Genomic DNA, 18,492 nt, shown 5'->3' with positions numbered 1-18,492 from the left:
CTTCGATTGATCAAAATAAGTCCTGATTAATCGAAGACATCTACAATCGATCGAATTAAGGCAGTGCCAGCTGATGAGCACTGAAAAGTGCACATTTAAACCCCTTAAACTTAGGTATTCTGGAACCTTTATCTATCTTATTTTCCCGCTTTAGATTAATTTTGTATTATTTCCATTTTCAGGTACTTATCCCCAAAATAAGCTAACTCAGCTAAATAAAAGTATAATTGAAGCAATCTTGAGATGAATCAAAGAAATGAGCAAAGTGGGAGCAAAAGGAAGTAAGTGGTGGAAATTCAGCAAGTTCGATCGATCTCAGAAAATATTCAATCGATCGAAAGTTCATCAATCTCAGCATTTCAAGATGGATCCAAGCTTTTTTGTCCTCATCCAAGATCCCACAAAGTTCGATTGATCCAACTTTATTCCGATCGATCGAAAAGATTCCATCTTATCCAGTTGTACCACCCTACCTACCACATTTGTCTCTTTCCCAAAAATATCTTCAAAATATCTCAAATTTGTCTTTATACAAAAAAGCGCCGCCATAGAGGATCGATCCAGCTTAAGTTCGATAGATCTCAGCCATGTTCGATCGATCTCACCACAAGTTCGATCTATCGAACTTCCTAAAGCCCGAGAAAATCTAATTTCCAGATCATTAAAAGTTGTCTCATATCCAATCATTTGAAAGAATATTGGTGTACGAGCCCAGCTCATTAGGGGTGATATTTAACCTACCTATATAAGGAATATGAGCCATTTTTGACATATACTAGATACACACACTAGAGACACAATTTCCATATTCTTAGTGAGGAAGAAAAGAAGAAAAGAGGCTAGAGACATAAGCTTGGAGTTCTTCCATCAACCAAGAAGAGGAGCAATCTCTACCATGGAGTTAACCCTTGAGGGTTGGAGGACACCATCCATAAGTGGCTAGACATCCTCTTGGGGCTAGAGTTAGCCCTAAGCATGCTTTCTACATCTTGATTTATGTAATTTTTGGAGGGATTTATATTATGATACATGTTTTGACACTTTTATACATATAGATCTTGTTTATTCAATGATTTGTGTGATTTAATGCTTTCAATTGATCATTTCATTTTATCCATATGTCTATGTATGCTAGAATAGATGTTCATGTGTTTGTCTCTATTTCTTGTATTATTGATGTATGCCTATATATATTAATGCTATAAATCTAGAGATTGTCAAGACAAAGTGCTTAATGGAATGCTCTTGTGGTTTATTTGATGTTTATACTCATTTCTTGATGGATTATGCATCTTCCTTAGTTTAATTTCATGTTATTAGCTTAATTGTAATGTAGTTGTAGTTTAGATGTTAAATGGGAGGACAATCCATGCTTGTTGTTTGATGTTCCATACTTATGAAAGCAAGTAACATATATCTCTAACCTTGTGATGTGTTTGGATTGTGAACTTAAAGGAAGGATTAATGGCTTAGTTTGATATATTGTGCTATCCACCATGTTGCTTAGACAATATATGCTTAATTTGTCATCCATGCTTGTTGAAACAATCACACACACACTTTATAGCAATACATGTTTTCCCCCTCATTAATCATTCATTAAGGGTGTAGAAAAGCTATGCTTAGTGGTGACCTCTAAATCCCAATATCTCTCTCTTATTTTCTTTCCATTACATTTAATTGTTTACTTTAGTTTAAATTGCATCTGATGAGCGCTGAAAAGTGCGTATTTAAACCCCTTAAGCTTAGGTATTCTAGAACATTTATCTGTCTTATTTTCTCATTTTATATTAATTTCGTGTTATTTCCATTTTCAGGTACTTATCCCTAAAATAAGCTAACTCAGCCAAATAAGAGCAAAAATGAAGCAATTCTGGGATGAATCAAAGAAAGGAGCAAAGTAGAGCAAAATGAAGCAAAGGGTGGAATTTCAGCAACTTCGATCGATCTCAAGAAAATTTCGATCGATCCAACTTTTATTGATCTCAGCATTTCAAGATAGATCCAAGGCATGATGTCATCTTCAGAGATCCCAAAAGTTTGATCGATCCAACATCATTCTCTGATCAATCAAACTTTCTTGTCCTTATCCATATGCCAGATCTTATCCAGCTGTATCACCCTACCAACCATTTTTGTCCATTTCCCAAAAATATCTTCAAAATATCTCAGATTTATTTTTATCCAAAAAGGTGACGCCATTGAGGATCAATCTAGCTTCAATTCGATAGATCTCAGCCATGTTCGATTGATCTCACCACAAGTTTGATAAGGTGACGCCATTGAGGATCAATCCAGTTTCAATTTGATAGATCTTAGCCATGTTCGATCGATCTCACCACAAGTTCGATCGATCGAACTTCCCAAATCCCGAGAAAAATCCAAATTCCAGCTCATTAAAAGTTGTCTCATATTCAATCATTAAAGGATTATTGGTGTATGAGCCCAGCTCATTTAGGGTGATTTTTGACCTACCTATATAAGGAATATGAGCCACTTTTACACATATACACATATATAGAGAAAATAATACTTAGTGAGGAAGCAAAGGAGAAGAGGAGGCTAGAGACACCATTGGGACCCTTCATCAACCAATGAGCAAATTTCTTCCATGGAGCTTGTCCTTGAGGGTTGGAGGACATTATCCATGAGTGGCTAGACATTCTCTTGGGGCTAGAGTTAGCCCTAAGCATGCTTTCTACTTCTTGATTTATGTATTTTTTAGGGGATTTGTATTGTGATTCACGTCTTGACACTTTTATATATATAGATCTTATTTATTCAATGATTTATGTGGTTTAATAATTCTAATTGATCATTTCATTCTATCCATATGTCTATGTATGCTAGAATAGATGTTCATGTGTTTGTCTCTATTTCTTGTATTATTGATGCATGTCTATGTGTATTGATGCTATAGATCTAGAGATTGTTAAGACATAGTGCTTAATGTCATGTTCTTGTGGTTTATTTGATGGTTCATACTCATTTTTTGATGGATTGTACCTCTCCCTTAGTTTAATTAGTTTAATTTCATGTCATTAGCTTAGTTGTAGTATAGTTGTTAAATGGGAAGACAATCCATGCTTATTGTTAATGTTTCATACTTATGAAAGTAAGTAACATATATCTCTAACCTTGTGATGTGTTTGGATTGTGAGCTTAAAGAAAGGATTAATGGTTTAATTTGATATGTTGTATTATCCACCATGTTGTTTAGACAATATATGCTTAATTTGTCATCCATGCTTGTTGGAACAACCACACACACACACTTTGTTACAATACATGTTTTCCCCCTCACTAATCATTCATTAAAGGTGTTGAAAAGTTATGCTTAGTGGTGATCTCTAAACCCCAAAATCTCTCTCTCTTTTATTCACTCTATTGCATTATTGTTTACTTTAGTTTAATTTGCATTTAGTGTAATCCAACCAACCAACCACTACTTTGATTACTTGCCCTACTAACCCTAATTTTGATTCCTTAACCTAGTACGACCCTCAATCCCTTGGGACGATCCTTTCTCACTCATACTACATAGTATAGGTGTTAAGCGGTTTATAAATTTAAATTATGGTGCCCACTTAACACTAATTTCCAAACTCAAAGTGTTGTGCATTATTTTGTGCACATACTCGGGAAGCCACTAGCATCTTAGTGTAATTCAACCACCAACCAATCTTTTGATCACTCGACCTACTAACCCTAATCTCGATTCCACAACCTAATACGACCCACCAATCCCTTGGGACGATCCCTATTCACCCTAACTATGTTTTTAGTGAAAGGTAGTACTGGCAATTTATAAATGTAATACTTGACCATAGTCCAACACCATTATCTTTTGGTCCAAGCTTTGGTGTGACAACTTGCCAGGGATTAATTGAAGGCAACGTCATATTTCTGGAATCAATTAGGAATTAGTACTTTTTTCTATCATGTCTTTACTTTGTTTTCATTTTCATTTTGGTTACTTATTGTGTTGGTTCTTGTTTTGTTTGACTAGGTGCATTGAGCTAAAAGGTGAGCAAAAGAGCATTTCAAGCAAGGAGCCAAGCAAAAGCAAGGAAAAAGCAAAAATTTAAAAAATTTTGCAAGGCTAAAATTGAAAATTGAATTGAAGTGCTTAAGGACCCTTTGTGAGCTCTTTCTTAACTTAATCTCTAGTTAAATCGTTGGCTCGCGTGGAGGCTTGTAGTTTAATTCTTAGATAAATCGTGAGCCCACGTGGAGGTAATTTTATTGTTCTTTGCATATTGTTGATAGCATGGGAGTATGGGATCATTGTATGTGGAGGAAGTTTGTAGATAGTTGATTTGTTGCTAAGGTGAAGTGATTGCTCATTACTTGTTGCTTGTTGTGTTTTATTGTGCATGCATCGTCGTAGATCATTGAAACCTACTCTTGTCCCTCTTAATTTTCATCTTGAATCCGTTGTTTGAAACCCTAGGGGAAGAGGAAGTTCTAGTCAATCCATTTCATCAATGGAAGGACATAATGAGGACTATGTAGAGGACCTTGGTCACATAGACCAACAACGTATCCTCCACCCCATTGTGCATCATGATAACATGCAAGTACCATTTGGCATGCTGAGGCCATTCATTTACCCACCACAACAACAAGGCCAAGTTCCATTGGAAATGCCAAGACCAATCTATGCTCCACAACCTCCCATCATTCAAGGCAATCAAGGTACCCATGTTGCACCTCCAATTGCTAATCCTCCCCTTACTTTAAGAGATCACTATGTGCCTAATGAATACAATGCACCCACATGCATTCAATTGCCACCACTTAGAGCACACCACTATGAGATCAAACCACAAACCATTCAAATGTTTCCTAACTATCACGGACTTCCTAGTGAAGAACCTTACAAGCATTTGGATGAGTTTCTTGAAGTATGTTCCATCGTGAGATACACGGACATGCCAAAAGAGGTCTTAAGGCTTAAACTTTTTCCATTCACCCCTAAAGACAAGGCAAAATATTGTTTTAACAATCTTAGGCATTTTTTAATAACTTCTTGGGCAGAAATGCAACAAGAGTTCTTGAAGAAGTACTATCCGGTTTCCAAAACCAATGCCATAAGAACCTCAATTTGAGAGTTTTCACACGGGGATGGGGAAACGTTTCATGAGGCATGGGAAAGATTCAATGAATTGCTTAGAAAGTATCCACATCATGACATGCCCAAATGGCAATTAGTTTAATATTTCTTTGAGAGCTTGTCGAACAATTATAAGGGCATGGTTGATGCTTCCATAAGTGGCTCTTACATTGATAGGCATAAGGATGACGTGTGGTGTCTTTATGAGAGCATGAGTGAAAATTCTTTGCATCAAACTTTATCTTCTAAGAATGTTAGGAATTCAAGTGGAAGGAAGAGTGTTGGCTTTCATCAAGTTGACCATTCCAACGAAATAGCCGCCAAGATGAAATCCTTATCTCAAAGGTTTAATCAATTCTTGATCAACCAAAACTTGGCAAATCAAGTATCTTCCATCCCCAACCATTCCCATCATGTATCCAATGAGACATGTATAACTTGTTCAAGTGTTTTACATTCTACTTCCAATTGTCCCCATGGACATGTGCAAAGTGAGCATCATGAACAAGTCAATGCAGCTTTTGTTAATCAAGGGAACAATCTTTATGGCAATCATTATAATCCTAGTTGGAGGAATCACCCGAATTTCTCTTGAAGAAACCAAGGTGAAGGCTAGAACCCTTCCCAAGGTGGTTTCCAAGGGAAGTATGTTCCACCTCTGATGCAAAGCTGAGGTTCCCAATGTTTTAGATCATCATTTCAATCACAAGGAAATCAATTTTCTAATTCTCATTTTCCTAATCAACCATTATATTCTTAAGGAAATGGTAGGAGTCCCGCTTTTGAAGAAAAAGTTTTGACCGCTTTAGGCACTCTAGAGGCGAACACTTAATTGCTTCATTCTCATTCTCAATCCATTGCTAAGCTAGAAACCCAAGTAGGGAAAATAGCTAGTACTTTAAATGCTAGAGAGAAAGGGAAAATGCCTTTGAATGCCCTACAAAAGCAACAATGTGTTGTGGTGACTCATTCTTCATCGGAAGGTCACACAATAGAGCATGTCAATGCGGTGACAACCTTAAGAAGTGGGAAGATTGTGGACAACCAAGTAGGCATGTCCAAGGAAGAAAGTGAACCAATGCAACCACAAGTTGACACCCGTCCCATTTCATATCCTATTCCTCCTTCAATGCATAAGCATGATCTTTTAAATGAGAATATCTTGAAAAGTGATTTTGAAAAGGAAAATTTGCAAAATGATTTCAAAACTTCTTATGTTGAAAAGATTTCAAAGAAAATTCCTGAAAAAGTTTTTGAGCCAAGAGCTCCACTTTCGGATGCCTTAAAAGGATCCATTTCAAGTGACAAGCAAAAGGCCAAAACAAATGAAATTATGGATGTGTTTGGGCAAGTGAAAGTCAATCTTCCACTTTTGGATGCAATCAAGCTAATTCCGGCTTATGCCAAGTTTTCGAAAGACTTATGCACCCAAAGAGGAAGAACAAAAGCTAAACACCTAGGAAGGTGGCCTTAACCGAGCAAGTAAGCTCAATTTTTCAGCATAACACTCTTCCAAAGTTTAAGGACCCCGGTTCACCTACCACTTCATGCATCATTGGAGATCATATCATTAATCGGGCTCTTTTAGACTTAGGAACAAGTGTTAATCTTCTTCCATACTCGGTATATGTCAAATTAGGCTTAGGAGACTTGAAACCGACGTTGATGGTTTTGCAACATGCCGACCTATCCATCAAAAAGCCTAGGGGTATCATTGAGGACGTATTGATTAAGATTGATAAATTCTTCTTCCCCGTTGATTTTGTTGTCATTGACACGGAACCTGTCCTGAATCCTAAGAGCCAAATTCCCGTTATCCTTGGCAGTCCTTTCTTGGTAACCGCGAATGCCAACATTAATTATAGGATGGGGATAATGAAGATCTCATTTGGCCACATGAAGGTGAAGTTGAATATCTTCAATCCGACTCCCAATTCATTTGACAAACATGAAGAAATGAATGCTGTAAAGAAATATCATGACCATAAATATGAAGGAATAGAGTCATTGTGTGAACCAAAATTTCAAAAAGTTTATCTTCAACCCTGAATTCCAAGAAAGTAGTTTCAAAAACTTGTTTTGAAAGGGCATGGAAGCCCACAGATCATTTTGACCAAGGACCAAAAATTTCTTTTGAGCCTAATCCAACAAGTTCCTTAGGGAACCATTTATTAGGTGGAGTTCAAAGCACTTATCACCCCATCAAAGAGGGGATGCACTACAAGATGTTTGACTCAGGCTAAAAGAGCCCAACGCTTACTAGAAACGTTAAAGACTAGTACATTTCGTAGGGTGTGACAACCATATTCCTCCCTCATTTCTATTTTAAATTTCATTTTTTGCGAAGTCTAGATATTTGCTTTAGGTTCATATACATTTCTAGGAACTGTGATTAGGATTGCATGCACTTTCATGTTGGAAATAAGCATTTTGCATAAGTTCGATCGATCTTTAAGGAGGTTCGATTGATTGAACTCTATACCTACATCCACCTGTATCCAATCACCTCTCTATCTAATCGTTCGAAGAAAACTTGCATATTTCAGCTCTCTGTCCCATCATTCGAACTTGTTCCTAGATCGATCTTTAGTTTTTCGATCGATCCAACTTCATCTTGGATCGATCTGTGATCGGAATGATAATTATACATCAACCTTTGCAATAGCATAAATCATTGTGAAATAGGGTTATTGGTCGAGTAAATCAAACCACTGGGACTGCAAGGTTATGGAAACTAAGGTACTTAGAACCACTTTTAGAATGATGAAAGGGGTGTAAAGAGGTTTGTTGGTTTGTCACGAAAATTTAAGAATTGAACAATGCATAAAACAATATTGTGCTAGGAAGTAAGAGACAGAATAATAAAGAGAGAAGACTAGGGAAATGAATCCACTTCCAACCCTATTCACATGCTAGATTAAAACTAATTTGGGGAAAAACAACATATATGATGGTCATGATATGTAGCAACACTAGGTTACTATAATATCTTCAAAAAGTTCATTAAATCAAAAGGGCAAGAATAACTTATCAAAGGTCCACATGATTAAACTACCTAAACTAAGGTGTAGCATTAAACATGCTTACTAAGTCAAAGATTATCAAGCCATTAATTTAATAATGAATACACATAAGGCTAGGAATCAAGCATAGATCATCAAAGGTGGAACCCAAGCCATGGACTATCAAGGTTCTCCATCCTCATGCCAATAAAATCATTCCATGATCTCATTTCCATTGTCACTATGAAAGTGCAAGCAATATGATTAAGAGAAGAAACCATCTAAGATAAGATAATCAACTCAAAATAATCATTTATATTCATTAAATTCCATTACAAGAAGTAAGGTGCTCTAGATCATGGAAAAACAAAAATTATACATCATTACCCCAAAATAGAATCAAAACTAGAACATGCTTACAAGGGAGGTCTTCATCACCTCCCTAGAGAAGGAGTTAGTTACCCATAAGAACAAGAAATGAAGAGATTGATGAAGAATCCCTCTCCATTTTCGCACCTTAAGCTCAAGAACACCCAAAACCCTCCAAACTCACTCTTTCTCTCTCTGGAACTTAGCCAAATGTGAGATATGGATCAATACAAGCCTCTCCCCTCTTATCTAGGAAAAAACCTACTTCTATCCACTCCATCACAAGCTCCAACCACCCTAGAGGTCATTTGGACCACACAAAATACAGAAGGAACAAGGATTAGCACAAAAGAAGGAGCAGGTAAGCTGCTCTCTGCAGATCAATGGGTGCCCGCGGGTGCTTACATCCGGAGGTGGTGTACTGGGGGTTTTGGCGGGCGCCCGCGGGAGCGGGCGCTCACGGGATCGGGCGGCGGGGGCCTACGAAAGCTGCGGGGCCCAGCGGAGGAGGGCCTGCTACTGTGATGATTGGCGGGCGCCCGCGGTGGCGCGGCGGGCGCTCGCGGAGGCTTGATTTCTAAAAGCTCTCAGCCTTCTCTTTAGCCTCCTTGGTTGGTCAAGTGATGCAGTCGTCATTTGAATACAATGCTGCAACCTCCATTCACATGATGGCTCAAGGAGCTTGGCTCAAGTAACAGTCCCCAGCAACGGCTTACTTTAATTCTTCAAAAGATTGTCAAAACCATTCATTTAGCTACATTTGGGGGAACCTACCTGAAAATAAACAAAAACAAACAAATAAAGATAAACTATACATTATTATCAACTAATGGACTTAACTAATGCAAATAAGTGCACTTGAATATGCAATATTCGACGCTTATCACACCCCTAAACATACATTTTGCTAGTCCCATTGCAAAACCAAAATATAGAACCTAACAAAAATGACAACATATGAAATGCTGACAACATGCAACAATCGTAAAGCGAGAAATTACCTACAAAGCTCAAATGTAACTTAGAACAACAGAAAATTGTAGACAGACTCATTCAGCAGACTACCTTACATATATGAAGCCTTGATAAACAAAAATGGTAAAACATATTTCAACTTTTACGCATCAATCATCATAGCCTATATAAACATTTCAATTGTCATTTCTAAAAGAGATTTGAACTCTAACTTCAGTGAAAGTGAAACGGATTCCCAACATATGGCTTTTACCCTCTTTCTCCAATCTCAAAAACACAAGCCTTCAAATCATTGAATTTCCTTCTAAATGGGGTTTCTAAGGCATGACTTTATTCACAATACAACTTCTGTTGCTTGTTAAAAATTTATTCAATAGCTCAAAATGATACGTACTATGGTTGTGCAATGCTAAAGCCCCTTAAGCTTTCTAACCAACCCATGTAGCAAGTGTTAGGCCAACAACTCCCAAACCGGATGGCTTGAGGGTGTTAAGTGTAGAGACACTCATATGGCTTAATAACTCGAGTTGGAAAGGCTACGAACTTCAACGAACCATATTTATTTATTTATATCTTTTTGTAAATGACCGTGCAATATCTAAGTCCATTAAGCTTTTTAACCAACCCTTGTGGCAAGTTTTAGGCCAATAACTCCCAAACCGGATGGCTTTAGGGTGTTAAGTGTAGAGACACTCCTAGGGCTTAATAACTTGAGTTGGAAAGGCTACGAACTCAAACTAGTCATTATCATTACTTACTTTTCTCTTCTTCTTCTTTTTTTCTTTTTTTTTTTTTTTTTTTTTTTTTTTTTAAGAAAAATATGCCAAAGATATCCATTCATTAGGGTCATCACCTCAAATCAGCTGAGTCATGATTTAGGTCAATTAGGGTGCATACCTCATAATTAGATTTTCGGTGTGCATCTGTGCAATATGAAGCATAGAAGAGTTTGAAATCCAACGAAAATCTAATTGGAGCGGTTATACAAGCCGATAAGAATCAACATGGTCATTACAAATTTTTCTTTATTTTCAAAAATATCATTTGCCTCTATACATAAAGTCTTAAACATATGCTTCCATCTCAAATAAGTTCCATGATTACACTATCATTGCTTCCAACAAAATGACTTTACTAACTTACATGCATCAAGATATGGACATGCAAGCAAGCAAAAATGTTATCACAAAAATACAACAATTGCAATGCACCCCCAAACTTAAATGTCATATTGTCCTCAATGTGATAAGACAAGGATAAATAATGAAAAAGGAAGAGCGCAACAAGAACAATAGTACCAAGTTGAAGAGGAATTGAGTGGCAATGCAAAAATAAGCCACTTCATGAATTCCATGAGCATACCCCCAAACTTGGTTGCAAAAACATGTCAAAAACATCTATACACAGCAAGAATCATATGAATCCAAAATGAATGAAAATGACTACAATTTATTTAACTAAAAACTATAATCCATGTAAAGTAGCAAAAGCGATGCAGTTGTAAGTTCAAAGAAGATAGAAAGCAATTGCCAAACGCGGCCCAAAGGAAGTCTAAAAATTACTACTGAAAAGGGAAATAAGACTAGAAGCATAGAATCACTCCATCATCGAAGTGGTGGAGGAACCGCCAGGTGTGCCAAGTGCACGGTTGGTGCGCCCCGGGTCGTCAACCCCGAAACCCAACAATTTGTGCAATGTGGCTAAGTTTTACATTTAGAAATTGCCACTATTACCTTTCACTAAAAATATAGCTAGGGTGAGTAGAAATTGAGGGTTGCACTAGGTTGAGGAATCAAGATTAGGGTTAGTAGGTCAAGTGATCAAAATAGTGGTTGGTTGGTTAAATTAAACTAGATGTAAATTAAACTAAGTAAACAATAATGCAATAGAGAGAATAAAAGAGAGAGAGAGATCTTGGGGTTTAGAGATCACCACTAAGCATAGCTTTTCTACACCTTTAATGAATGATTAATGAGGGGGAGAACATGTATTGCAACAAAGTGTGTGTGTGGTTATTTTAACAAGCATGGATGACAAATTAAGCATATATTATCTAAACAACATGGTGGATAGCACAACATATCAAATTAAGCCATTAATCATTTCTTTAAGCTCACAATCCAAACACATCACAAGGTTAGAGATATATGGTACTTTCTTTCATAAGTATACAACATCAACAACAAGCATGGATTGTCCTCCCATTTAACAACGACACTACAACTAAACTAATGGCATGAAATTAAACTAATTAAACTAAGGGAGAGGTACAATCCATCAAAAATTGAGTATGAACCATCAAATAAACCATAAGAACATGACATTAATCACTATGTCTTGACAATCTCTAGATCTATAGCATCAACACACATAGACATACATCAATAACACAAGAAATAGAGACAAACACATGAATATCTATTCTAGCATACATAGACATATGGATAGAATGAAATGATCAATTGGAAGCATTAAACCACATAAATCATTGAAGAAACAAGATCTATATATATAAAAGTAGAAAGCATGCTTAGGGCTAACTCTAGCCCCAAGAAGATGTCTAGCCACTCATTGATGATGTCCTCCAACCCTCAAGGGCAAGCTCCATGGAAGAAATCTGCTCTTTGGTTGATGAAGAGTCTCCAATGGTGTCTCTAGCCTCCTCCTCTTCTTTTCTTCCTCACTAAGAATCCTTTAAAAATCCCCTCTAGATGAATCTACAAGGTAGGATATCATATATGATGTAAAACGTAATCCTTATCCTCATATAGGTAGGTCAAAGACACCTAAAATGAGTTGGGGTCGTACAGTAAATATTCCCCAATGATTGGATAAAGGACAACTTTTTGTGAGCTAGAAATTTAACTTTTTCGCACTGGAGGAAGTTTGATCGATCGAACCTTGGACTTGGATAGATCGAACATGGCTGAGATCTATCGAACTTAAGTTGGATCGATCTTCAATGGTGGTGCCTTTTTGGATAAAAACAAATCTGAGATATTTTGAAGATATTTTTGGGAAAAGGACAAAAGTGGTTGGTAGGGTGGTACAACTGGATAAGATCAATCATTTGGATAAGGACAAGATAGTTCGATCGATCATAGAATAAGGTTGGATCGATCGAACTTTGAGATTTTTGAATAGGAACAAACATGGCTCAGATCCATCTTGAAGTGCTGAGATTGATAAAAGTTGGATCGATCGAACTTTTCTTGAGATCAATCGAAGTTGCTGAAATTCCACCATTTGCTTCCTTTTGCTCTACTTTGCTCCTTTCTTTGATTCATCCCAGAATTGCTTCAATTATGCTCTTATTTGGCTGACTTAGGTTATTTTGGGGATAAGTACCCGAAAATGAAAATAACACGAAATCAATACAAAATGGTAAAATAAGATAGATAAAGGTTCTAGAATACCTAAGCTTAAGGGGTTTAAATACGCACGTTTCAACGCTCATCACTCCCCTAAACTTAAATATTGCTAGTCCCTAGCAATGAACTAGAAAGTAAAGGAATGAAATGAACAACTATACAACTATAAACTAGAAAGCAATAAAATGATAGCGCCACTTTCGTAGGGAACACGATTGCACTTAGCATATGCAACAAGCCTTTTAAACCCCTAGGTTACCCCTAGTGGACGAGTGAAGTCTCGTGAAGGTATCCAGGAATGATACCCACAAACATTAAGCTCATTCTTTCAAAAGAAGCACCAATATTGCAAACAAGCATTGGGAGAAAACTACCTCAAGTATGCAATTTTTCAACCCTTTCTCAGCAATCTCCCAAAATTTCAACACCCAGCAAGCAAGTATGGTCCTCCACACATCATGAAAATGATCAAGAAAATCAAAACAACTCTAGAATCCTTTTTAAGTGGACCGGTATCAAATATGTTGCTATCTTAGCCAACTAAAGAAATGATCACATCCTTACCCTCAAACTAGCAAACAAATCAAGTACTGATCATCAAGACAAAAAGTGGATCTTTTATTAAAGCTTTATTGTTCTAGGTGCGCTTATTCTTTTCACTCAATTTTTTTTTTTTTTTTTTTTAGGATCAAAGATGGAAGCATAGTGCAATGTGTTGATCTATTAAGCTGCTAGCGATCCATGAGGTCGAGCGTTAGGTCTATGTCTCCCAAACCAGACGGCTTTAGGGCATTAGGTGTTCAAACACCCCTACGGACTTATAAGCTCAAACCAACTAGGCTACAAATCAAAGCAACCGCCATCTAATCATTTCCCACTTCTCATCTTTTGGGAGCAGTCCTCACTTTTTTTATTACTTTTGCAACTTTTTCATTTATTTACCTAGAGTTTGGGCCCTCCACCTTTCGGCGCGAGAAGTTCAGTGCTTGATGAGACTAGAATCTCGGCTACTTAGTGAAAAGGGGTTGTTATCCACCTTTATCAAGAATGAAAGCTTTTAATGCAGTACTAGCCCAATTGGGATATAACCAATTCAATAATCAACAAAGCATGTACCCCACAAATAAATGCTAGTGTGCGCCTATGCTAGTGTAGAATACTAGAGTGAATCTCAAAACAATCACAAAATCAGGATGATGTGGACCACAAGTGCAAGCAAAATATCAATTTTTTTTAAAAAAAAAAAGCTCCTAAATGGCATCCACAAGGCATACAAGGAGTATTGAACTCTCAAGTCAAGCAATTTTTAAGTTCTAAGCAATATAGTCCACAACAGATCAAAATCATCGCTAATCATGGACCAATCATAGAAAATCCCTCAAATACACAAGTCACGCTTAAAATTTTGAATTTAAAAACAAACATTGCAAAGCACCCCAAACTTAAATGGCACAATGTCCTTAATGTGCAAAGAGATCAAAATGAAAGAGTATACCAGTGCAATTAAGGTAAAGAATGGCTGGAACTGAAGTATCCAAAGTGGGTGGCATAGCCCCCCCAAACTTGGGATTAATTGTGGTCCTGAAATTTGGCATTTGGATAAAACTCATCAGATAACAAAAGGGTGGTCCTGAAAATTGTGTAAGAATATGACATCCATAAAGAAAGCATATATATAAAACAGGATAAAGTACATAATACATCATAAAATCAAAGCCAACAGACCGGCTGCAAAAATAGTATACAGTGACAAAAATGTAGCAAGTATCACAAATATCAAGTATAATAAGGAAGAGGGACTGGGAATCTCAGGTGGATGAGGCAGGATAGGCAGGGCGTACTCCGTGGATGTCTCTAGCTAGATCTCTGAATGCGGTCATAACATCCGTACGGAGGGTAGCAATATCAGCTCTAATGGAGATAGCATCCTCTCGGAAAGAGACCGTGTCGGCGCGGATAGACACTACATCATCCTCCAAAACCTGGAGTCACTCTCCAAAGCCGGGTGTCTATGCTGGAGCCTCAAGTACCGCTGGAGCGGGAGAATGATGATCCTGAGCCTGCTCCATATCATGAATGGGTGACCCAACTAGAGAGTACTGCTCTGCGTCCGCGGCAGGCTGCTCCAAATCAATGTCCATATGTACGGCAGCCAGATCGACTAGTATGTCATCCACTGCCGGGTCTACTACTACTGCTACTTCCTCAGCCTCTAGCTCCTCTGCTGCTTCTACTACGTCATCCTGTAATCTCGCGATAATAGCATTGTAGCTCTTATCCCAATCCTTCTTCTAGAAGGTACAGGATCCTTTCTCATAGTGCTTTCGTGGCTAAAAGGGATAATGCTGATCACGTAAAATCTGGGTGATGAGGTGGCCGAATAGGAGATACTTGGCCCTTTTGGGCCTCTCCTTGCTAATGTAGTCGTCATAGAGCTTCCTCATCATGCTCCAGATGAGCGCTGGGATAGATAGCCAATGCGCTGAATAAAATACGTATAGAGTTGTCAAAAAGTCGCCTCTCCGCTGTATCTTATGGCCGGCCATAAAGATGTTGCGGTACAAGACAGAGTCGAAGAACCACAGGTCGTCTGGAAGATAAGTGCGGGCGGCAAAAGTCTGGCCATTGGCACAGTAACCTGTGAGAAGAACTACCATGTTCACATATGATGGCCTATAGAGAGTGGGATATATGTTATGTAGCTCTGAAGGGCAGTGATGTGGACAATGCCATGATCTGGATAATGTGTCCACGGTGATAGAAATCAGATGGCCATCAATGGAGGTCCTCAGCTCTGCTGTGTTATGAGGGGCAGGCTGGAGGTTCTGTAAGAACATCCGTATTAGCCTCGGGTACACTGGGTATGTGACAGGTGCAAGAATGGCTACCAGGCCTTTCCGTAATATATCATCATATGCGGCTCGGGTGAGTATCGATCGGGAGAAGAAGTCTGTATCGAAGACCGACTCATGCGCCACTGAAAGATGTGAGTATCTATGTAATGGCTGGTCTAACTCTAGGTCTGGCTGAGCTAGCTGTGGTGGTGGAGATGGTATATGCTCAGCCTCAGCGTCACCGTGTGAAGGAGATGCTCCGTCTGAAGACTGTAGGCGGCTGTCAACTAGAGACTAAGGTAGAGTGGGCTCCTGAGTATGAGATGGACTGGCCTCGTCATCCAAAATCTTCCTGCCCCGGTGGTGATAGTGTCCGCGGGCTACAGTCTTGACCCTAGCCATGGCCTATAAAATAATTGAAAACTTGCAAGGGAAGTCAGTGCTAGAATAAAGAATTAAAGCACAAAATAGAATCATGTATGTCAAGTAAGATAGACAAAACAGATAAATGACATCAATCTATGGAAGTGACAAGATGTGAACATGTTAAGCAGTATAAGTGTAAAATGCATCCAATGTGGAAAATCACAGGCATTGGGCATGAATGAGATAGCATGGACATAAGATAAGATGCATGGAATGTGTATATGAAATTTGTGAAGTTTGATCGATCACAAAAAATGTGTGATCGATCTCATATGATCGATCTGAGAAATTAAGAAACTAAGTTAAATCGATCTCACTAGATCGATCTAAGAAATATGTTCGATCGATCGAACTGTGCGAAGAACATGAGCAATCACAGATCTATGACGTGGATGGCACGGGGCCTTCACGAACAAGGTCGTGAGCCCATCAACACAACATAGCATCAATCCTAGTCACTTAATAAGGCTCATACTCCCAAAATCAAATCAAAAATTAAAAATCTAACAAAATATATATACATATATATACAAAGTGAGTTGAAGCTTCATCAATGGAGATTTCATCATCAAAATAACATGGACCTAACATTTAAAGTATCAATGTGTCAAATGGATGCTTACATCACAAAGGGGGATTCAGATCTCACCTAAAAACCGAGAGAGAGAAGTGGAGAATCGAAAGGGGTGAGATGCGAAATCCAAGAGGAGAGAGAGAGAAACAACACTCTGGATGCTCGCCGGAGGTCTCGCTAGAGATGGGAGAGTGGATGGGTACAGCGGCGATGAGAGGAGTAGGGTTTGAGAAGGCTAGATCGATCTTAAGAATCGATCTAGAAACCCTCGGTTTCATTTTTTAAAAACTTCCCTTTGCCAGGTCGATCGATCGAACTGAATCCTCAGATCGATCCAACTGACATCGATCTCGCCTCAAGTATTTTTAAAATTTTTGAGATTTTTATTTTTATTTTTCTTTTTTTAAAAAAAAAAATTTTAAATTAAAAAATTTAAAACTAAAAGTTAAAAATTGAAAATAAAAATTATTGGATTTTTGAAGAATTAAAATAAAATAAAATCTTTTTGGGATTTTTGGAAAATAAAATAAAAAAATATTTTTGGAATTTTAAAATTAAGAAATCGAAAAGAAGTCAAAGCAATAAATTCCATAAATGAGATCGATCTGAACAAATGTTCGATTGATCTAACAGAGAGCTAAAATTATGCAGGTTTTTGGGTTCAGAAATTTTTCTAAATGTTGGAACTCAAGATCAATCGAACTTGAAGTTTGGATCGGTCTAAGGACTTATGATCGATCTAAGAACAAATTCGATCAATGGGACAGAAAGGTGATTTGGATGCAGGTTGGATGCAGGTCAAAAATTTTCTAAGTGCTGGATGTAGGTCGAAGTTTGATCGATCGAATACTCCTTTGAGATCGATTGAACTTATGCAAAATGCTCAATTTCAATATAAAAGCATGCAATCCTAATCAAAGTTCCTAGCAATGCATATGAACCTAAAGCCAATATCTAGACTTTGCAAGAAATGAAATTAAAGATTAAAATGAGGGAGGAATTGGGTTTTGACACCCTATGAAATGTTTTGCTAGTCTTTAACGTCTCTAGCAAGACGTTGGGCTCTTTTAGCCCAGATCAAACATCTTGTAGTGCATCCCCTCCTTAATGGGATGATAAGTGCTTTGAACTCCACCCAACAAATGGTTCTTTAAGGAACTTGTTGGATTAAGCTCAAAAGACGTTTTCGGTCCTTAGTCAATGCAAACTTTGGGCTTCCATGCCTTTTCAAAACAAGATCTTGAAACAACTTTCTTTAGTTTCATGGTTGAAGATGGACTTTTGGAAACCTTGGTCTCCCACAGAGACTCAATTCTTTCACTTTCAAGGTCATGACATTTTTCTACAACATTAATCTCTTCATGCTTGTCAAATGAGTTGGGGGTTGGATTGAAAATATTCAACTTTACCTTTATGTGGCCAAATGAGATATTCATTATCCCCGTCCTACAATTGATGTTGTCATTCACGGTTGCCAAGAAAGGATGGCCAAGGATAACGGGAATTTGGCTCTTAGGATTTGGAACCGGTTCCATGTCAATGACAACAAAATCAACGGGAAAGAAGAATTTATCAATTTTAATCAAGACATCCTCAATGATACCCCTAGGCTTTTTGATTGATCGGTCGGCGAGTTGTAAAACCACCGATGTTGGTTTCAAGTCTCCTAAGCCTAATTTGATATATACCGAGTATGGAAGAAGATTAACACTTGCTCTTAGGTCAAGAAGAGCCCGATTAATGATATGATCACCAATGATGCATGGAGTGGTAGTTGAACTGGGGTCCTTAAACTTTAGAAGAGTGTTATGCTGCAAAATTGAGC

At 37.8% G+C, this 18,492-nt stretch overlaps 1 pseudogene; it reads right to left on the bottom strand.

Annotated features, from left to right (window-relative positions):
• Nucleotides 1–5,098: 5,098 nt before the first annotated feature.
• On the bottom strand, nucleotides 5,099–5,197 carry LOC132280487 (small nucleolar RNA R71; annotated as a pseudogene).
• Between the last annotated feature and the right edge of the window lie 13,295 nt (nucleotides 5,198–18,492).

This window comes from Cornus florida, unplaced genomic scaffold, assembly GCF_030987335.1.
Source record: "Cornus florida cultivar Cherokee Brave unplaced genomic scaffold, ASM3098733v1 CherokeeBrave_3.0.0_Hap2_Chr10, whole genome shotgun sequence".
Lineage (NCBI taxonomy): Eukaryota > Viridiplantae > Streptophyta > Magnoliopsida > Cornales > Cornaceae > Cornus > Cornus florida.
The sequence above is the reverse complement of the archived record's forward strand: the minus strand, read 5'-3'. Positions and strand labels throughout refer to the sequence as shown.